Genomic DNA, 23,737 nt, shown 5'->3' on the forward strand with positions numbered 1-23,737 from the left:
GTCAGAGATCCCAGAGAAAGGAGGAGGCACCCATCTTTACTGTTCTCCAGCTTCCTTGAGTGACATCTCTAGGTGCAGGAGCAAACCTAGATGAATATGGCCTGAAGTAAAGTCCTAGCAAACCACAGCAGCCCAATGAAAAGGGACTTGACTATTGAAAGAAAAACAAACAGAAAGCAACAACAACAGCATTGACAAAAAAAGTTCCCACAAAACCTCATCCAAGGGCCAGCAGCCTCAAAGATTGAAACTAGACAAACTCATGAAGATGAGAAAGAATCAGTGAAAAAAAAAACCTAAAAACTCAAAAGGCCAGAGTGCCTCTTCTCCTCTAAATGATTGCACCACCTCTCCAACAAGGGCACAGAACTGGATGGAAAATGAGATGGATGAATTGACAAAAGTAGGCTTCAGAAGGTAGTTAATAACAAACTTTGCTGAGGTAAAGGAGCATGTTCTAACCCAATGCAAAGCAGATACGCACCTAGGTAAAAGGAGGAGCTAACTAGAATAATCAGTTTAGAGAGAAACATAAATGACTGGACAGAGCTGAAAAACAGCACAAGAACTTTGTGAAGCATACACAAGCATCAATAGCCAAATTGATCAAGTGGAAAAGATAGTATCAGAGATGGAAGACTACTTTGCTGAAATAAGACAGGAAGACAAGATTAGAGAAAAGAAGAATGAAAAGGAATGAACAAAGAAATATGGGACTAAGTAAAAAGACTGAACTTACAACTGATTGGAGCACCTGAAAGAGAGGTGGAGAATGGAACCAAGTTGGAAAACACACTTCGGGATATTATCCAGGAGAACTTCGCCAACCTAGTAAGACAGGCTGACGTTCAAATTCAGGAAATACAAAGAACACCACTAAGATACTCCATGAGAAGATCAACCCCGAGACACATAATCGTCAGATTCTCCAAGGATAAAATGAAGGAAAAAAATGTTAAGGGCAGTCAGAGAGAAAGGTCAGGTCACCTACAAATGGAAGTCCATCAGACTAAAAGCAGATCTCTCAGCAGAAATCCTATAAGCCAGAAGACAGTAGAGGCCAATATGCAACATTCTTAAAAAAAATTTTCAAACCAGAATTTTATATCCAGTCAAACTAAGCTTCATGAGTGAAGGAGAAATAAAACTTCTGCAAGGAAGTTTACACAGCAGCTAGGCAGAGCCTGTGGCAGCTCAGCAATGCCTCTGCTGGCAGACTGTGACTAGACTTTCTCCTTGCTGGGCAGGGCATCTCAAAAAGGCAGCAGTACATCAGGGTCTTATATATAAAGCCTGACCTTCTCAGAATAGAAGAGGTGGTTTTGAGTTCTGCTGCAGCAGACTTAAACGTACTTGCCCAGCAGCTCTGAATGGAACAAGAGAACTCCCAGCACAGCACTTGAGCTCTGATAAAGGACAGACTTTCTTGTCAAGAGGCTCCTTAACCCACATACATCCTAAGAGGCACCTCATAAAGGAGAGCTCTGGCTGACATCTAGCAGATACCCTTCTGGGATGAAGATAACAGAAGAAACTGGCAGCAACCCTTACTGTTCTGCAGCCCCCACAGGTGATTCCCAGGCAAGCAGGGCCTGGAGTGGACCTCCAGCAGTCCTGCAGCAGAGAGGCCTGACTGTTAGAAGGAAAACTAAAAAACAGAAAGAAATACCTTCAACATCAACAAAAAGGACATCTACTCAGAGATCCCATCTGAAAATCATCAACTTCAAAGACCACAGGTAGATAAATCCATGAAGATGGGAAGTAACCAATGCAAAAAGGATGAAAACACAAAAAACCAGAACGCCTCTCCTCCTCCAAGGGATCACAACTCCTCCCCAGCAAGGGAACAAAGCTGGATAAAGAATGAGTCTGATGAATTCACAGAAGCAGGCTTTAGATGATAGGTAATAGCAAACTTTTGTGAGCAAAAATAGCATGTTCTAATCCAATGCATAGAAACTAAGAACATTGAAAAAAGGTTAGACGAAATGCTAACTAGAATAACCAGCTTAGAGACGAACATAAATGACTTGATGGAGCTGAAAAACACAGCACAAGAACTTTGTGAAGCGTACACAAGTTTCAATAGATGAATTGACCAAGCAGAAGAGAATATCAGAGATTGAAGATCAATTCAATGAAATAAAACAAGAAAGCAAGATTAGAGATAAAAGAGTGAAAATAAATGAACAGAGCCTCCAAGAAATATGGAATCATGTGAAAAAAACCTAATCTAGCATTTGATAGGTGTACCTGAATGTGACAGGGAGAATGAATACAAGCTGGAAAACACTTTTCAGAATATGATCCAGGAGAACTTCCCCAACCTAGCAAGACAGGCCAACATTCAAGTCCAGGAAATACAGAGAACACCACAAAGCTATTCCTCAAAAAGAATAACCCCAAGGCACATAATCATCAGAGTCACCAGGGTTGAAATGAAGGAAAAAATGCTAAGGGCGGTCAGAGAGAAAGGTTGGGTTACCCACAAAGGGAAGCCCATCAGACTCACAGCAGATCTCTTGCCAGAAATCCTACAAGCCAGAAGATAATGGGGGTCAATATTCAGCATCCTTAAAGAAAAGAACTTTCAAACTAGAATTTCCTATCCAGCCAAGCTAAGCTTCATAAGCAAAGAAGAAATAAAATCTTTTATGGACAAGCAATTGCTGAGATATTTCGTCACCACCAGGCCTGCCTTACAAGAGTTCCTGAAAGAAGTAATAAACATGAAAAGAAACAACCAGTACCAGCCACTCCAAAAATGTACCAAATGGTAAAGACCATCAACACAATGAGGAAACTATGTCAACTAACGGGCAAAACAAACAATATCAAATGGCAGTATCAAATTCACACATAATAACATTAACCTGAAATGTAAATGGGCTAAATGCCCCAATCAAAAGACAAAGAGTGGCAAATTGGATAAAAAGTTAAGGCCCATCAGGGCGCTGCATTCAGGAAACCCATCTCACATGCAAAGACACACACAGGCTCAAAAAGGGATGGAGGAAGATTTACCAAGCAAATGGAGAGCAAAAAAAAAGCAGGAGTTGAAATCCTGGTCTCTGATAAAATGGACTTTAAACCAACAAAGAACAAAAGAGAAAAAGAAGGGCATTACATAATGGTAAAAGAATCAAAGCAACAAGAAGAGCTAACTATCCTAAGTATATACACACTGAGTACAGGAGCACCCAGATACGTGAAGCAAGTTCTTAATGACCTATAAAGAAACCTAGACTCCCACACAATAATAGTGGGAGACTTTAACACCACTGTCAATATTAGATTAATGAGACAGAAAATTAACAAGGATATCCAGGACTTGAACTCAGATCTGGACCAAGCAGACCGAATAGACATCTACAGAACTCTCACCACTAAATCCATAGAATATACATTCTTCTCAGCACCACATCACACCTACTCTAAAACTGACCACATAATTAGAAGTAAATCACTCCTCAGCAAATGCAAAAGAACAGAAATCATAACAAACCATCTCTCAGACCATAGTGCAATCAAACTAGAACTCAGGATTAAGAAACTAACTCAGAACCACAGAACTTCATGGAAACTGAACAAGTGGCTCCTGAACGTTGACTGGATAAACAAAGAAATGAAGGCAGAAATAAAGATGTTCTTTGAAACCAATGAGAATGAAGACACAATGTACCAGAATCTCTGGGACACATTTAAAGCAGTGTCTGGAGGGAAATTTATAGCAATAATTGCGCACCCACAGGAGAAGCAAGGAAAGATCTAAAATCAACACCCTAATATCAAAATTGAAAGCGCTAGAGAAGCAAGATCAAAAAACTCAAAAGCTAGCAGAAGACAAGAAGTAACTAAGATCAGAGCAGAACTGAAGGAGATAGAGACACAGAAAACACTTCAAAAAATCAATTAAGGAGGTGGTTTTTTGGAAAGATCAACAAAATAGACCACAAGCCAGATTAATGAAAAAGAAAAGTGAGCATAATCAAATCAATGCAATAAAAAATTATAAAGGGGATATCACCACAGATCCCACAGAAATACAAACTACCATCAGAGATTACCACAAACAACTCTATGCACACAAACCAGTATATCTGGAAGAAATGGATAAATTCCTGGACACTTACATGCTCCCAAGACTAGGAAGAAGTTGAAACCCTAAATAGACCAATAACAAGGGCTGAAGTTGAGGCAGCAATTAATAGCCCACCAACCAAAACAAGTCCATGTACAGAAGGATTCACAGCCAAATTCTACCAGATGTACAAAGAGGAACTGACGCCACTCCTTCTGAAACTATTCCAAACAATACAAAAAAGAGGGAATCCTTCCCAAATCATTTTATGAGACCAACATCATCCTGATACCAAAACCCAGCAGAGAATTAACAAAAAAAGAAAACTTCAGGTTAATATCCATGATGAATATTGATGCAAAAATCTTCAATAAAATCCTGGCAAACCGATTGCAACAGCACCTCAAAAAGCTTCTCCGTCACAATCAAGAAGGCTTCATCCCAGGGATGCAAGGCTGGTTCAACATACACAAGTCTGTAAATATAGTCCACCATATAAACAGAACCAAAGGCAAAAACCACATGATTATCTCAATAGATGCAGAGAAGGCCTTCAACAAAATTTACCAGCCCTTTATGCTAAAACCTCTCAATAAACTAGGTATTGATGGAATGTATCTCAAAATAATAAAAGCTATTTCTGACAAACCTACAGCCAATATCATACTGAACAGGCAAAAACTGGAAGTATTCCCTTTGAAATCTGGAAGTATTCCCTTTGAAATCTGGCACTAGACAAGGACGCCATCTCTCACCACTACTATTCAATACGGTATTGGAAGTTCTAGCCAGAGCAATCAAGCAAGAAAAAGAAATAAAGTGTATTCAATTAGGAAAGGAGGAAGTCAAATTCTCTCTATTTGCAGATGACATGATTGTATATTTAGAACACCCCATTGTTTCAGCCCCAAATCTCCTAAAACTGATAAGCAACTTCAGCAAAGTTTCAGGATACAAAATCAGTGTGCAGAAATCACAAGCATTCCTATATACCAATAACAGACTAACAGATAGCCAAATCAAGAGCAAACTCCCATTCGCAATTGCTACAAATATAATAAAATACCTAGGAATACAACTAACAAAGGATGTAAAGGATCTCTTCAAGGATAACTACAAACCACTGCTCAAGGAAATAAAAGAGAGGGCACAAACAGATGGAAAAAGTTTCCATTTTCATGGTTAGGAAGAATCAATATCATGAAAATGGCCATACTGCCCAAAGTAATTTATAGATTCAACGCTATCCCCATCAAGCTACTATTGACCTTCTTCACAGAACTTGGAAAAAAAAACACCTTAAACTTCATACAGAACCAAAGGAGAGCCCACATATCCAAGACAATCCCAAGCAAAAAGAACAAAGGTGGAGGCATCTTGCTACCTGACTTCAAACTATCCTACGAGGCGACAGTAATCAAAACAGCATGGTACTAGTACCAAAACAGACATATAGACCAACAGAACAGAACAGAGGCCTCAGAGATGATGTCACACTTCTACAATCATCTGATCTGTGACAAACCTGACAAAAACAAGCAATGGGGAAAGGATTCCTTATTTAATAAATGGTGTTGGGAAAACTGGCTAGCTATATGCAGAAAGCAGAAACTGGACCCCTTCCTGACACCTTACACTTAAATTAACTCCAAATGGATTAAAGACTTAAACATAACACGTACACCATAAACACCCTAGAAGAAAACCTAGGCAAAACCATTCAGAACATAGGCATAGGCAGGACTTCATGACCAAAACAGCAAAAGCATTGGCAACAAAAGCCAAAATAGACAAATGAGATCTAATTAAACTCCAGAGCTTCTGTACAGCAAAAGAAACAATCATTAGAGTGAACCAGCAACCAACAGAATGGAAAAATTTTTTTGCAATCTCCTCTGACAAAGGGCTAATATCCAGAAGCAACAAAGAACTATAGCAGATTTATAAGGAAAAAGCAAACCAATTCAAAAGTGGGTGAAGGATATGAACAGACACTTTTCAAAAGAAGACATATATGAGGCCAAGAAACATGAATAAATGCTCTTCATCACATTAGAGAAATGCAAATCAAAACCACATTGAGATACCACTTCATGCCAGTTAGATGGTGATCATTGAAAATCTGGAGACAACAGATGCTGGAGAGGATGAGGAGAAATAGGAACACTTTTACACTGTTGGTAGGAGTGTAAATTAGTTCAACCATTGTGGAAGACAATGTGGTGATTCCTCAAAGATCTAGAAATAGAAATTTCATTTGACCCAGCAATCCCATTATTGGGTGTATACCCCAAGGATTATAAATTGTTCTGTTATAAAGACACATGCACATGTATGTTCATAAACATAATACTTAATACCTTTAAAACCTGGAAGAAAACCTAGGCAAAACCATTCAGGATATAGACATAGGCAAGAACTTCATGACTAAAACACCAAAAGCACTGGCAACAAAAGCCAAAATGACAAATGAGATCTAATTAAACTCCAGAGCTTCTGAAAAGCAAAATTAGAAATCATTGGAATGAACTAAAAACCAACAGAATGGGAAAAAATTTTTGCAATCTACCCATCTGACCAAGGGGTAATATCCAGAATCTACAAAGAACTAAAACAGATTTACAAGAAAATACAAACCCATTCAAAAGTGGGCAAAGTATATGAACAGACACTTTTCAAAAGAAGACATATATGAGACCAACAAACATATGAAAAAATGCTCATCATCACTGGTCATTAGAGAAATGCAAATCAAAACCACATTGAGATACCACCTCATGCCAGTTAGAGTGGTGATCATTTAATAATCTGGAGACAACAGATGCTGGAGAGGGTGTGGAGAAATAGGAACACTTTTATGCTGTTGGTGGGAGTGTAAATTAGTCAACCATTGTGGAAGACAATGTGGCAATTCCTCAAAGATCTAGAAATAGAAATTCCCTTTGACCCAGCAATCCCATTTATAAATCGTACTATTATGAAGACACTTGTGCACATATGTTTATTGTGGCACTGTTTACAATAGCAAAGACCTGAAACCAACCCAAATGCTGATCAATGATAGACTGGACAAGGAAAATATGGCATATGTACACCATTGAATACTATGCAGCCATAAAAAAACAATGAGTTCATGTCCTTTGCAGGGACATGGATGAGTCTAGAAACATCATTCTCAGCAAACTGACACAAGAATAGGAAATCAAACACCTCAAGTTCTCACTCATAGGTGGTTGTTGAACAATGAGGACCCATGGACACAGGGAGAGGAGCATCACACACTGGGGTCTGTTGCAGGGTGGGGGGCGCTAGGGGAGAGACAGCAGGGAATGGATATAGGTGACAGGGGGATGGAGGCAGCAAACCACCTTGCATGTATGTACCTATGCAACAGTCCTGCCTGATCTGCACATGTACCCCAGAACCCAAGGTACAATTAAAAAAAAAAGACCAGTACTACCTACTGCAAAACACTCAAAATATAAAGACCAATGATGCTATGAAGAAATGGCATTTACTAGTCTACAAAATTACCAGCTAGCATCATGATGAGAGGATTAAGTACACACATAACAAATATTAAGCGTAAATGTAAATAGGCTATTAAAAGACACAGACTGACAAAATTGGATAAAGAGTCAAGACCCATCTCATATGCAAAGATACACATAGGCTCAAAATAACGGGATAGAGGAAAATTTACCAAGCAAATGGAAACCAGAAAAACAGCAGGGTTGCAATCCTAGTTTCTGACAAAACAGACTTTAGACCAACAAAGATAAAAAAAGACAAAGAAGGGCATTACATAATGGTAAGGGGATTAAATGCAACAAGAGGAGCTAACTATCCTGTGTATATATTCACCCAATACAGGAGTACCCAGATTTATAAAATAAGTTCTAGGTTACCTACAAAGAAACTTAGACTCCCACACAATAATACTGGGAGACTCTAACACCCCACTGTCAATATTATACAGACTAACAAGACAGAAAATTAAAAAGGATATTCAGGACTTGAACTCAGCTGTGGATCAAGTGGACCCAATAGACATCTACAGAACTCTCCACCCCAAAACAACAGAATATACATTCTTAGTGCCACATGGCACTTACTCTAAAACTGACCACATAATTGGAAGACAAACACTCCTCAGCAAATACAAAAGAACTGAAATAATAACAAACAGTCTCTCAGACCACAGTGTAAACAAATTAGAACTCAAGAAACTCATTCAAAATCACACAACTACTTGTAAATTAAACAACCTGCTCCTGAATGACTCCTAGGTAAATCATGAAATTAAAGCAGAAATCAAGAAGTTCTTTGAAATGTACCAGAATCTCTTGGATGCAGTTAAAGCAATGTTAAGGGGGAAATTTATAGCACTAAGTGCCCACATCAGAAAGCTAGGAAGATCTCAAATCGACACCCCAACATCACAATTAAAAGAACTAGAGAAGCAAGAGCAAACAAATCCAAAAGCTAGCAGAAGACAAGAAGACCAGAGCAGAACTGAAGGAGATAGAGCCACCAAAAAATCAATGAATCCAGGAACTAGTTTTTTGGGGGAAAAAAAAAGTAAAATAAATAGACCATTAGCTAGACTAATAAAGAATAAAACAGATAAGAATCAAATAGATACAATAAAAATGATAAAGAGGACATTGCCACTGACTCCATGGAAATACAAACTGCTATTAGAGAATACTATAAACACCTCTATGCAAATAAACTAGAAAATCTAGAAGAAATGGATATATTCCTGGACACATACACACCCCCAGAACTAAAACAAGAAGAAATTGAATCCCTGAATAGACCAATAACAAGTTCTAAAATTAAGGCAGTAATAAATAGCCTACCAATCAAAAAAAGCCAAGGACCAGATGGATTCACAGCCAAATTCTATCAGTGGGACAAAGAGGAGTTGGTACCATTCCTTCTGAAACAATTCCAAACCATTGAAAAGGAGGAACTCCTCCCTAACTCATTTTATAAGGCCAGCATCATCCTGACACCAAAACCTGACAGAGACACTACAAAAACAGAAAACTTCAGGCCCATATCCCTGATAAGCATAGAGGTAAAAATTCTCAATAAAATACTGGGAAACTGAATCTAGCAGCATATTAAAAAGCTTACCCACCACAATCAAGATGGCTTCATCCCTGGGATGCAAGGCTGGTTCAACATATGCAAATCAATAAACATAATCCATTGCATAAACAGAACCAATGACAAAAACTACATGATTATCTCAATAGATGCAGAAAAGGCCTTTGGTATAATTCAACAACACTTCATGTTAAAAACTCTCAATAAACTAGGTATTGATGGAACATATCTCAAAATAATAAGAGCTATTTATGACAAACCCACAGCCAATATCATATTGAATGGGCAAAAATTGGAAGCATTCCCTTTGAAAACGAGTATGAGACAAGGATGCCCTCTCTCACCACTCCCATTCAACATAGTATTGGAAGTTCTGTCCAGGGCAATCAGACAAGAGAAAGAAATAAATTGTATTCAAACAGGAAGAGGGGAAGTCAAATTGTCTCTGTTTGCAGATGACATGATCCTGTATCTAGAAAACCTTATTGTCTCACCCCAAGAGCTTCTTAAACTGATAAGCAACTTCAGCAAAGTCTCAGGTTATAAAAATCAATGTGCAAAAATCACAAGCATTCTTTACACCAACAGTAGACAAGCAGAGAGCCAAATCATGAATGAACTCCCATTCACAATTGCTATAAAGAGAATAAAATACCTAGGAATGCCTCTAACACGGAACGTGAAAGACCTCTTCAAGGAGAACTACAAACCACCGCTCATGGAAATAAGAGAGGACACAAATAAATGGAAAAACATTCCATCCTTATGGATAGGAAGAATCAATATTGTGACCATGGCCATACTGCTCAATGAAGTTTATAGATTCAATGCTATTCTCATCAAACTACCATTGACATTCTTCACAGAATTAGAAAAAACAACTTTAAATTTCATATGGAAACACAAGGGAGCCCACAAAGCCACCCAATCCTAAGCAAAATGAACAAAGCTGGTTGCATTACGCTACCTTACTTCCAATTATACAAGTTTACAGTAACCAAAACAGCATGGCATTGCTATCAAAACAGAGATATAGACCAATGGAATGGAATAGAGACTTCAAAAATAACATCACACATCTGTAACCATCTGATCTTTGACAAACCTGACAAAAACAAGCAATTGGGAAAGGATTCTCTATTTAATGAATGGTGTGGGTGAAACTGGCTAGCCATATGAAGAAAACTGAAACTGGACCCCTTCCTTACACCTTATACAAAAGTCAACTCAAGATGGATTAAGACTTAAATTAAAACCCAAAGCCATAAAAACCCTAGAAGAAAACCTAGGCAATACCATTCAGGATATTGCAACAAAAGCTAAAATTGACACATGGGATCTAATTAAACCAAAGAGTTTCTGCACAGCAAAACAAACTATCATCAGAGAATACAGTCAGCATACAGAATGGGAGAAAAGTTTTGCATTCTCCCCATCTGACAAAAGTCTAAAATAATTTAAACATGTTTACAAGAAAAAAAACAACCCCATGAAAAAGTGGGAAAAGGATATGAACAAACATTTCTCAAAAGAAGACATTTGTCGAGCCAATAAACATATATTTTTAAAAAGCTCAACATTACTGATCATTAGAGAAATGCAAATCAAAACCACAACGAGATACCACCTTATGCCAGTCAGAATGGCAATTATTAAATAGTCAAGAAACAACAGATGCTGGTGCAGCTGTGGAGAAATAGGGACAACGTTTTATGTTGTTGGTGGGAATGTAAATTAATATAATGTAAATTAATCAACCATTAATTTAGGGTTAAATTATTAAATAAATTATTATTAAATTCTTCTTTAGAAGACAATGTGGGGATCCCTCAAGGATCTAGAACCAGAAATGCCATTTGACCCAGCAATCCCATTACTGGCTGTATACCCAAAGGAATATAAATTATTGTATTATAAAGATACATGCACACAGGCAAACATATGTTTATTGCAGCACTAGTCACAATAGCAAATGCCCATCTATGATAGATTGTATAAAGAAAACATGGTACATATTCACCATGGTATACTATGCAGTCGTAAAAATAAATGAGATCATGTCCTTTGCAGTGAAATGGATAAAGCTGGAGGCCATCATCCTCAGCAAACTAACACAGGAACAGAAAAAAACGCATGTTTTCACTCATAAGTGGGAGTCGAATAATGAGAATAAGTGGACACAGGGAGGGAACAACACATACTGGGTGGGGCCCGTCAGTGCGGAGAAAGCTGATGGAGAGCATCAGGACATATAGCTAACACATGTGGGGCTTAAAACCTAGGTAACAGGTTGATATGTGCAGCAAACAATCGTGGCACACATATACCTATGTAACCTGCATGTTCTGCACATGTATCCTGGAACATAAAGTATTCAAAAATTTAACAAATTAAGAAAAAATAAAATGATACAAATAGAGAAAGGCAAAAAAAAAAAAACAAACCTTTGACAACCAGAGGGCAGTTTGGTATGGTTTTCAAGTAAAAAAAGAATAGTGTGTCAGTTTATTCCAGAATATTAAAGAATATAGTAAGGGATAAAATTTGAATGTATATAGCAAGTCATTTAAGGTTTAAGAAAAATGGATTTTATTTGCCATACTTTATAATATCTTAGTCTAGGAAAAAAGATCAAATATGTGAAAATTTGGCAAAAGCTTCCTTAATTTTAGTGGATTTGTTTATAAAGATATTTTAATACCCTTTACTGCAAAAAACTAAATTCATGCAATCTTGGAATTTTATTTTCTCCCTGTTAAAATATAAGTTAATCTTGAAATATTTAGTCTACTTTTAACAAAGGGAATAAGATTTTTTTTTTACCTTCTGTGTAATCTGCAGAGTTAGCATAAATTCTGTATATCACCAAAATAAGTTCCTGAAATTTGTGCTGACTTTATCAGTTTTTTTTAAAGTTCATCACTTCATGAAATCCAAAGTTCCTTATAATTGAGTTACATTCATCTATGTCTATTATACAATATTGTTATCCCTTTAATTTATGTATGATTAAGCTAAAATTAGTCATTAGTCACAGGCAACTGTAATACTGTATCAATCAAATGACCAGATCTTTTCTGATAACTGTTTCTTCAAGATCAAATTCTAAACAGAGAACAACAACAAAAGAAAAAGAACAGATTTTCTTTTCATTTTTTTATTGTGGTAAAATATACAAAACATAAAATTTCCACTTTAACCATTTCTAAGTGTGCAGTTCTGTGGCATTAAGTACATTCGCTTTTTTGTGCACGCATCAATACCATCCCTCTCCAGAACTTTTTCATCTTTCGGAACTGGAACTCCATACTCATTAAACAATAGCTCCCACTCACCTCTCCCAACAGCTCCTGGCATCCACCGTTCTACTTGTTGTTGTATACATTTGTTATTCTAGGTAGCTTACATGTGGAATCATACGGTATTTGTCCTTTTGTGACTAGTCTTATTTTACTTAGCTTACTTCACAAAAGTTTTCCATTTTGATGTGGTCTAATCTACTTTTTTTTGTTGCCTGTGCTTTTGATGTCATAAATCTCTCCTCCTATATTTTCCTTTAAAAGTTTTATAGTTTTAGATTGTCTGTTTGGAGCTTTGATTCCCTTTAAGTTAATGTTTATATACGGTATAATGTAAGGGTCCAACATTATTCTTCTGCATGTGGTTATCCAATTGAAATAGATAACCATATCTTTTAAAAATTTGAAGAAATGGTTATTTCTTAAATAACTATTTAATGATTATTTCTTAATTTGTGGGTCATAGTTGTGCAGGGATCATGCTAATTTTCTCTAAATGTTTTAATTTTAGTATACTTGCTGCTGAAGCAAACTCTAAGATGTTTTCTAAAATTATAATTATATTTTAGATTGACCAGGGATGCCCCCCAGGAAAATACAGAAATCATGGTGATTTCTATATCTGCTACATAAAAAGAGAGATGCTAAAAGTGTTTTAGATTGCTTTGGTATACCTCTGTTTCTGAATTCTTAAATATTTCTGAAGAATTGTCAAAATAAAAGCATAACTTTTTTGCAGATAAAATGTTATTCATATAAAATTTCTGAAATTGTACATTTTGCAAAATAGGTTAACAGGTTCAAGAGATTTGTTAAGGATTTCATTGTCCATAATATGATTTTAATCCAAGGAAAAACACTGAAGAAATGGTTATGTATTGTACCCCCGTGGAAAAGTTTACTCCCCTTTGGTGTTGTGTTATTGGAATAAATCAATCTTATCCATTTAGTCATAGTATTATCCAGTCGGTTCTGCTTTGTTCATAATTAAAATACAAAAACTGGTATTCACCAGATCCAGAAGCTATACTCTTAAATAGTTATTCAAGGAAAAAACTTGAAAAGCTTGTGTTACAATGAAAAAAACATAATACATCATCCATGTATTGAGAAACAAGCACTGTACTCTTAAGAAATGTTTTATTTATGGGAAGATCTTCAAAATAGCCTAAAAATACAAACCAATTAAGTTTTTAAAGCATATGCTAAACTTGCAAGGTTATGAAAGGTATTTTGGTCTTTTTGATGCATAACTTTTGGTTATGTATTAATATGTATTTTTAACATGCATTCAGTCCCGAAATAAAACATATTTCATTTTAAATATTATTTTTGACAAAATAGTCTTCATCTTACATAATTTAAAGAAAAGCAGCATTTTTTTCTGAATAGAGAGAAGCCTAAATTTATATTGTTATAAAATAATATTTTATTTTATATATTTATATAGACATATTTTATATCTAAAAATATGCATATATAAGTAAATGTATATATTTATAATATAAATATAAAATAAATTTATATATAAATTTCATATAAATTATATTGTAATATAAATATATAAATAATAAATATATGCATATGTAAATGTATTTACATATTTATATTTATAATATAAAATTATATATAGGACATTTATATAAACATAAACGTATTTATATTACAGTATTTACATATATAGTATATAAATATACTATATATGTAAAAGTTATATATATAAATAATCAGATATTAACATTTAAAATTATCTTAGGTAAATGTTATTTGTATTTGTTATTGATATGCTAATGTAAAATAAAATATTTTACTTATATTCAGTTTTTTATTATCTACCATAGAAAATAGGCAAAATAATTTTTAAAAACTTGAAGGTGACTTTATAAATCAAACAGATTAGAAAGTTTTGGGTGGTGTAATTATGTAATGTTTATAGATAATTTTTTTTATAATTTATTGCCCCTTTCACCATGTGCTGGATAATTTTCTTAATAAAAGCTAACAGTAGGATTTATGTTTTTTAAGGAAAAACCCCAACAATTTTTGTAGTAAAATAATTATCAATAAAAAGGGGACATTTTGTAATAGATATATAAATTCTAATTGTGTTTAGGCATTCATAAGGTTCATATCTGTGGCAAAATACCATTTTTAAAATATTGAAGCTGCTTCAGAAAAATCTGAATTTAAAAAGTTTTGTTTCAGAAGAGTATTTTTATGTCTTATTCATTTTATAATGCAGATCAAACTGACATTCTTTTTTTTTTTTAGATTATAAAAACTTCCTCTTTAAAAATATGGAACGCTTCACAAATTTGCGTGTCATCCTTGCGCAGGGGCCATGCTAATCTTCTCTGTATCGTTCCAATTTTAGTATATGTGCTGCCGAAGCGAGCACCAAACTGACATTCTTAACACTGTTTATGTTATTGTAATTCAGCAGTGGAAAATTGAAATATATATGGCCTTTGTAATTTCAACTTAAGTAGTGACAGGATAGCCTCCCTTTCTTTTTCTTCAGCCTTTGGTCCTCATGAATTCAAATGTTTTGTTAATGACAAATTCAGTATGCCTGAGGCTTTCAAGAATGTTTAGTCTTCCTATTTTTTATGACACTTAGGCAATTACTGCATGGCTTCTGAGCCTTTCCAAGAGTATTGTTTTTAATAATTTGTGTATATACTCAAAGAAACTTGAGGAAACAAGGTGGTTTGAGGATATTTTCAGTATTTCTTGGGTAATTGCTGAGCATCCCTCCAGCTTCAGAATGTACTCTGGAAACCTCACGTTTATCCACCTGCCCCTTCATGTGACCTCTAGAGTCCAAACTGTGGATTGAGGTGTCATTCTGAGGTCCAAGAGTTTACACAAGACATATTTTCATTCTTAAATTAATGTGTTCAGGTCATGCTTAAGAATTTTGACATAAATTGGACCATAATTATGTTATTTTTATGATACCACAGAATATACATAGACATTAAATTTAGTAATTACTGGAAGAAATGTTTGTAAAACAACAACAAAGCAACTTTGAGCAAGGATCATGCTAGAAGTTAATGTGGCTAATGCCATCTTCTCTACCCCCTGCTACAACGAATCAAATCTAATCCTGTTATTAAGCTTACAACTTTTTAAAAAACCAGCTAAGTTGACTACTGTTAATTTAAATATTCCAATAGCTTATACTTCAAGTAATGTACAAATGATGTCATCCATCAATGCCTAAAGAAATGAAGGAGATATTACTAGGCTTCAGGCCACTGCAAAGCCTATTGAATTTTAGGTGCAAAAGCAATGATATTATTTTTGAAGTAAGGAATCCGCATATTTTACTAACATGCTTTATCAGAGAAAGATAAAGACCATTTCAGAGAAATACAATGAAACTGTATTTTAGAAACATTTTTAGGACAGTAAACTTCTTAGAGCCCTGGTATCTTCCATTTTAAATTCAGCTGTTCCCATTATTAACAGTAACTGTTATAATCCTGATCCTAAACCTGGGAGTTCGTGAATTTATTCATCATGTATGTACCAGTTAGATTGTTGCTGTAGTCCTAGTAAGATAATGGGGGCCAAGATAAAGCAAAAGGAAGACAATAGATGAGTTAAAAATATATTTAAGATAGGATGTATAGAATATGGGTACTGCTTATAATAAAAAAAGAAAAGTAGGATTGGAAGCTTAAAATAGGGTATAATTGTTATTGACATACAAATACAAAATGGACATCTGTCAATGATTTTATTTAACTCATTAACTAATGAGGGACCCATAAATGTTACAACTGATCCAAAGGAGTGTTAAGGAATATATGCATATATAAGCAGTAAGTATGCTGGAATTTATTTACAAATTGCTGTAAAATACTCTTACTCCATGGGAAGTAGAAATTCGTTTAATTTCCCTAAGACAAAATTCATGTGCATGATTCTGGAGGGTAATTGCTTGCATTGCTATCAGTTATTTACAACTTACAAGAATTATAAAATAACTCAAAGAAAAGGAAAAATACAGAGAACCTGTAGATCAGATGACAGTAATAATGTGCTTAGACAACTGCCTAGTTTTCCACTAAAGACACCCAGTAATCCCTTTGGTTCGTTACAAAGGAGAGAAGATATAAGCTTAATTTTTTAAAATGTTAAAGTTTTCTCTTAGATTTTTAGAATAAATACTGGTAAATATTTTTTATATTTAACATCTAATAATTCATTTTTTTCCAGAGAAGACTGAGAACAAGGCTCATAGAGTCTTAAGAGGGTTTATTGATCTAATTCTACTAAATAGGACACCATAAAACATGGGTAAGAACATGGACTCTCAAGTCAGATTGTGGAAATTGCAGTTCTGACTTCCTTACTAACTAGTAATTGACTTTGGGCAAGTTAATTTACTTTCTTTGTAACTCAGTTTCTACATTGCTAAAATGAGAAAAATAACAGCATTTAATTTATATGACTGTTAAGAGGATTTTATAACGTAATAAATGCCATATACCTGACATACAGTAAGCACTCACTGAATGCTTTCTAGTATACCTTGAGAGAAAGGCTATTAATATTACAAATCTTCTTATAAAGAATATACTTTATACAAGCTTTATTTAAGTCAGTGATCCTTTTTCTGAGTACAGCATTGCCCAGCTGTCTGTAATTTTCAGTCACAAACATCCTCAGCCCCATTACTTTCAAAGCCAGTCTTATAAGCAGCAACAAGGGTCATTACCAAGAGAAATGGAGGTGAAGAGATGTAAAATATGCACCCAAAAAATATGTCATTTTAGTATATTATTTTGAGCTGAAGACAATTAAGAAGAAATAAACATAAGAAAAACTCTTCCTCATTTGATTAAAACAGAACGTAAATTTGTAAAGGTGCCTCTCTCTTCTCTCTACCAGGAAGGACAGAGGTAATTACTGGAGACAGCTCTAGACCCTTATCAGTCTTGAGATTGCACCAGAGGAATCTGTGTAACAAATCTTATTAATTAGCCCTTATCTTTCATTCATTCCCTTATATATTTACCTTCCCATAATTGGCTGCCCTAGAAACTCAAAGTCTTTTTCCTTTGTCTTCTCACATCTGTAAAATTTATTGTTCTAACATTTATTAAGATGCCCAAATGCTAACCATTCCTTTGAGTTACTCAACACCAAGTGCTCTTCTGTGTACACACAGGGCACATGTTAAAAAACTTCTGTTTGTTTTTCTCTTAATAATGTATCTTTTGTCAGTCTAATTTACAGGGCCCCATCCAATGATTCTAAGAGGGGTAGAGAAAAGAAACGAAAACTTTTTCTCCCTTACAGAAGGAACAACCATTGCCCAGTTTTGGCCATGACAGTTTCATCTTTCATTATCACCATATACCCTCTTGGCATCTTAAGTCCCACAAACTTCACCTTGGCAGCAGGGATTGTTTTCCATATAGATCCATCCTCTGACATGGTGTTTGTTACCAAAGGTATTTCTTGGTTTCTCTAGCTAGTATTTATCCATGAAATAAATTCCAAAATTACATAACCCTACATGTGAATCAGAAAATATTTTAAGGCAAAAATGAGAGCATATTGTTAACAAGTTGTGCTGAATGATAGATGGCTCGGCTAGATTCTATCACTGAGGAATAAAGGTAAAGAAATATTAGGCAAGGCAGTTTTATACATGTATCACAGTCATTCATTTAAGCAGGCATCTGCAATTCATTTTATAATTGCAGTTAAAGCCTCCAACAATCTCAGCTATGTTTGAAAAAATACTTGGAGAACTTAGATTAAGTTATTAACTAAAATTAAGTCCAGATAGTGGGCTCGTGGGTTTTTTAAAACCTTCTTTCATTTCTCTGTGCTCCCCAAATTTTGTACAATGAATTATATCAATGTTTAATTAAAAATAAAGGGAGCCAAAACCCCACAAATCTTCAAAGATGTCCTTTTAAAGCCTTAGAAGCAAAAGGAATGATGAAGACACATAAGGTAATACAAATCAAGTAAATTTAACTTTTTCACTACCATACTGCTATGTCAAAAAAGAAAAAAAAAACAGATATTTTTCTGTGTCATTAATACAGAAAACATTGTTCCCATGTTGGGAATACACTTGAAGAATTATGGAACACCTGGTAAAAAAAGAAGTAGTCAGTTTTACAATAGAAAGTCTTGTATTCCCCTGGAAAATGCACAATTGTTATTCCAGCTTTAGCAATAGCAAGTATGCACTTCTGTTAAAGTTACCAAATTACTTGCTCCCCAGTTTCTATGGTAACCACTTTTTTTGGGGGGGTATATGTGTAAAAACATCATAAAATTAAGAATGGCTTTCTTCCAGAAGTAAGTTCCACAGCATAGGGCTGAGAGGTAAGTGGTCTGTGTTTGAACTGACTTTAAAATAGATTGGCACTTCTGACTCCTTTGTAAAAATATAATAGAATGTTCCTCCAGTGAACTAAAAGAAGATGTGGAAATGAGAAGAAACAGTCAATAAAGGATTTAAGTACTTCAAAAAGGAAAAAATAGCACTTAAAACTGAGCATACTAATGGATTAGAGCTGAAGAATTGTGGAAGTCATTCGCTCACAATGTTTCTTTTGTCTGCCCCTAGAAAGGAATGCATAGGTTACACACATAGACTCCCTTTTCTATGGTAACAGCAACTTTCCCCAGGGCAACAGGAAATAGGAAGGGAAAATATTTTTGCAGGCTTGACATGGAGTTAAGTAGATGAAGTTTTTGGTAAATAACCAGGCTTCACCAGACTCAATCTCCCTTCACCAAGGTCACTCTGCCCTCCTGCTTTTTCTTTCTTGTATTCAGTCAAAGCTTATTCATAAATGTCCTTAGAAATATAAATGCTTGATTACAGGTTGCTACTTTAGATATTTATTCACAATAGGGAATATGCTCATAGTCGTAAGGAAGGATGCTCCACAGGTAACACTTAAGGCATAAAACAGGTTAACAAAGATGATACCAGGGTAAAGAGAATCCTGTAGTGAGCCTGAAATTAGGTTCCTGAAGCTGCCTTTTCTTAAAGCCATAAAGTTAATCTTATCCAGAAGTAGTTTCTTCTTTTTTGTATTTTTACTGTGGTTTAACAAAAAAAATGCAACATAAAATTTACAGTCTTAACTATTTTTAGGTATAGAGTTCAAATGGTATTCATTATATTCACATTGTTTTGCAATGAATCTCCAGAAAGTTTTCATCTTGCAAAACTGAAATTCTATATCCATTAAACAACAACCCCCTATTTCCTCATTTTCCCAGTCACTGGTAACCATGATTCTATTGTTTGCCTCTATGATTTTTTTTTTTTTAAAAAAAGACAGTGTTTTCCTATTGCCCAGGCTTGTCTTGAACGCTTGGGCTCAAGTGATCCTTCCACCTTGGACTCCCAAAGTACTAAGATTACAGGTGTGAGCCACTCCACCCAGCCTGTCTCTATGAACTTGACTGTGTTAGATTCCTCATACAAGTAGAACCATGTGGTATGGTCTTTTTGTGACTAGTTTTTTCACTTAGCATGATGTCCTCAAGGTTCATCCATGTTGTAGCATGTGACATGATTTCCTGCCTTTTTAAGACTGAATAATATTCCATCATATGGATATATCACAATTTGTTTATCCCTTCATTCACTGATGGACATTTGAGTTGCTTCCACCTCTTGGTGGAAGCTGCTATAAACATGGATGTTCAAATGCCTCTTTGAGAGCTTGCATTCAATTATTTTGTATATATACACAGACACAGGATTGCTGGATCACAAGATAATTTTTTTTTTATTTTTTGAGAAACTGCCATACTGTTTTCCATAGTGGCTGCATGATTCTGCATTCCTATCAACTGTGTGCAAGGATTCCAATTTCTCCACATCTGTTCTAACACTTATCATTTTGTTTTTCTTTTAGTTTTTGTTTTGGTGGTAGCCATCCTAATGTATAAATAATATTTCATTGTGGTTTTGAATATTTATATTTATAAATACACTTTTTTACTATACCATCTAATTTTATGAAAATTGCTTACAATCTTAAATTATATCTCTGCAAATATTATAATACTTGGCAAACGATGATGCAAAATAATGAAAAAGCTTAGCGATTCTCCAAGACTCACAGGAAATTAGTAATAAATTGGGAGTTAAACTTGTAGCTATGAAGTCCCAGTCATTTATGTAATCCCTGGAAGCACAGATATACTTCTGACTTTTATGTTCTGTTACTATTTCCCTATACTAAAATATGTTTTTATACTACCTAATATGGATGCCACCTAATTTTGATAAAAACATGCATAGTCATGTGGTGTATTTCTGCATGTTAACATAAAAAGGTGATGGTGAAAATAAAATGAAGAGAAAATTATTTCTGATTAATAGTCATCATCATATCACATAATGTCTTGAAAGTTTCAAGAAGACATTGAAGCACATAAATCTGAGGCAAGAAAAGAAAATCTATTGAAATAATGTAAGAAATTTCAAAGTAATTTCACAAAATATGTACCTTTCTCTTTAAAAGATGTTACCTTGATGCTCTGTGTATAATACTTGTTACAATTATATGATAAAATCCAAAAGATCACCAAGATTCAGTCAAAAACCATTTTCACCAAAAATTCATTCAAATGTGTTAAAGTATAATTTTCACAAAAGTAAAATCATTACTGTCATACAAATATAATATGAACAAGTATAAAAAAATGTTATTGAACTCACACTTGTGAGAGAACCAGTAAGATATTAAAACCAATTCAAAAAGCAGTTGAGAAACTATTATGCATACATGTATGCACATGTGTGTGTGTGAATGCACACACACAGAGAGACATATTCAGTTAAGATAATTGGGTAAGATACAAAACTAGTAATGTCTTATAGGACAATAATATTTAGTATTATCTCTTACTCTGGACAGAAATTACTTTCATTTCTACTAAACAGAATTCTATAAACTGATACCTGGAAATGTTAATGCATAGTGTACAGTAAGTCTAGGTAGGTATCTTCTTCTTGTATCAATGATTTTGAAATTATAATTCCTGAATCAGCAATTACTGGATCTGTGTCACCTAGAAATTTGTTAGAAATGCATATTCTCAGGCCCCATTGCCAGATTTACAGAATCAGGTACTCTTGAGTGGGACCCAACAACCTATGATTTAATAAGTTCTTTAGATGATTTTGAATGTACACTGAAGTATGAGACCCACTTCTTTAGATAATCATTAGGTTGCTGTCATCCCAGTATGACAATGAAGGAAGGGATACAGTACCCAACTTTTTGCCACACTTTCAAATTTTGCCTGATTTTTTCATAGCAAGTAAAAATGTTAATTTTTTACTCTTGATATTCCCCAGATTTTGCAAATGCCTCATAATGTTACTTCTACATTTAGGGTCTTCTGTCCCTGACATCACAGAAACTTTTACTGGATAAGGCCCAGATATGTTAAAAGGAAATGCTAATGTTATGTTTTCATAAAATAATCTTGGAAAAATTGATCCAAGATGGCTGATCGCTAACAGCTCGGGATTGTAGCTCCCGGTGAAAGTGCAGAGAACGTGAGGACGCCACACTTTCAGACGAATTTTTGTTGCTCACGGATCAGGAGATTCCCAGCGGAGGAGCCCCAACAGGTCGCCAGTGCAACTCTTGTGGCCAGCAGGGCGGTTTTGCCGGCACCTCAGTGTGGTGGTTCTTGGTGCAGAATAAATGGGACTGGTTCCCCTTTTGACCAATGTTTGGAGCTCCAGGCCAGACTAGAGATTGCTGGGCAGAAAAGCACCATCAATCTTAATGCCGCTGTTTTAGCCGTCACAGTGGGTTGCTCAGATTCTGGCACTGGGAATCAATAAATTGGAAGTCCACTCAGAAACCTAATTAGAAAGGTGGTAATTACAAAGACGACAGATGAATAAATGTATAACAAAGGAAACAAACCAGCCTAAAAAGGCTGAGAATACCCAAAATCAGAACACCTCTCCCTCTACAGGAGATTACAGTTCCTCATGGCAATGGGACAAGACCTGATGGAGAAAAACTGTGTTCCATTAACAGAAGTAGGCTTCAAAAGGTGGATGATAAGAAACTTCTAGGAGTTAAAAGAACTTGTTCTAACCCAATGCAAAGAAACTAAGAACTTTGAAAGAAGGTTTGACGAAATGCTAACAAGAATAGACAGTATAGAGAGGAATATAAGTGAATTAACGGAGTTACAAAACACAACACGAGAAATTCACGAATTATGCACAAGTTTTAATAGCCAAAATGATCAAGCAGAAGAAAGGATATCAGAGGTTGAAGACCAACTTAATGAAATAAAACGAGAAGAAAAGAATAGAGAAAAAAGGATAAAAAGGAATGAGCAAAGTCTCCAAAAAATATGGGACTATGTGAAAAGACCTAATTTACATTTGATAGGTATACCTGTATATGATGAAGAGAATGAATCCAAGCTGGAAAATACTCTTCAGGATATTATTCGAGAAAACTTTCCCAACCTAACAAGGCAGGACAATATTCAACTCCAGGTAATACAGAGAACACCACAAAGATATTCCTCAAGAAGAGCAACCCTAAGGCACATAATCGTTAGATTCATCAGGGTTGAAATGAAGGAGAAAATACTAAGGGCAGCCAGAGAGAAAGGTCAGGTTACCCACAAAGGGAAGCCTATCAGACTTACAGCAGATCTCTCAACAGAAACGCTACAAGCCAGAAGAGAGTGGGGACCAATATTCAACATCCTTAAAGAAAAGAACTTTCAACCCAAAATTTCATATCCAGCTGAACTAAGCTTCACAAGTGAAGGAAAAATAAAATCTTTTATGAACAAGCAAGTACTCAGAGATTTCATTACCACTAGGCCTGCTTTACAAGAGCTTCTGAAAGAAGCATTACACATAGAAAGGAACAATCAGTATTAGCCTTTCCAAAAATATACCAAAACATAAAGAGCATCAACATAATAACGAATTTACAGACAAAGAAATTCGAGGAACCGACTCAAGATGGCATGGTGAGAACAACCCAGGATTGCAGCTCTCAGTGAACGCGCGGAGGGTGAGTCAGGGCCGCATTTCCAGACAGATCTTTGTTGCCCACAGAACAGGGAAATTCCCAGGTATAAAAGAGACATAGGATGCCAGTGAAGCGGTTTTGGCCTGTGCAGCCAGCGGCAGGTGCAGCCGGCGGCTGGCGCTGCAGTGCAGCAGCACTCCACAGCG

General features: G+C 35.3%; 2 non-coding genes across 2 annotated transcripts; both read right to left on the bottom strand.

Moving 5' to 3' along the window:
• Positions 1–12,929: 12,929 nt before the first annotated feature.
• LOC118143948 (U6 spliceosomal RNA) lies at positions 12,930–13,032 on the bottom strand. Its single transcript, XR_004728430.1, has one exon. It is a non-coding gene; the product is annotated as a U6 spliceosomal RNA (small nuclear RNA).
• Positions 13,033–14,792: 1,760 nt separating this feature from the next.
• LOC118143900 (U6 spliceosomal RNA) lies at positions 14,793–14,899 on the bottom strand. Its single transcript, XR_004728385.1, has one exon. It is a non-coding gene; the product is annotated as a U6 spliceosomal RNA (small nuclear RNA).
• Between the last annotated feature and the right edge of the window lie 8,838 nt (positions 14,900–23,737).

The sequence above is a fragment of the Callithrix jacchus genome, chromosome 11, assembly GCF_049354715.1.
Source record: "Callithrix jacchus isolate 240 chromosome 11, calJac240_pri, whole genome shotgun sequence".
Classification (NCBI taxonomy): domain Eukaryota; kingdom Metazoa; phylum Chordata; class Mammalia; order Primates; family Cebidae; genus Callithrix; species Callithrix jacchus.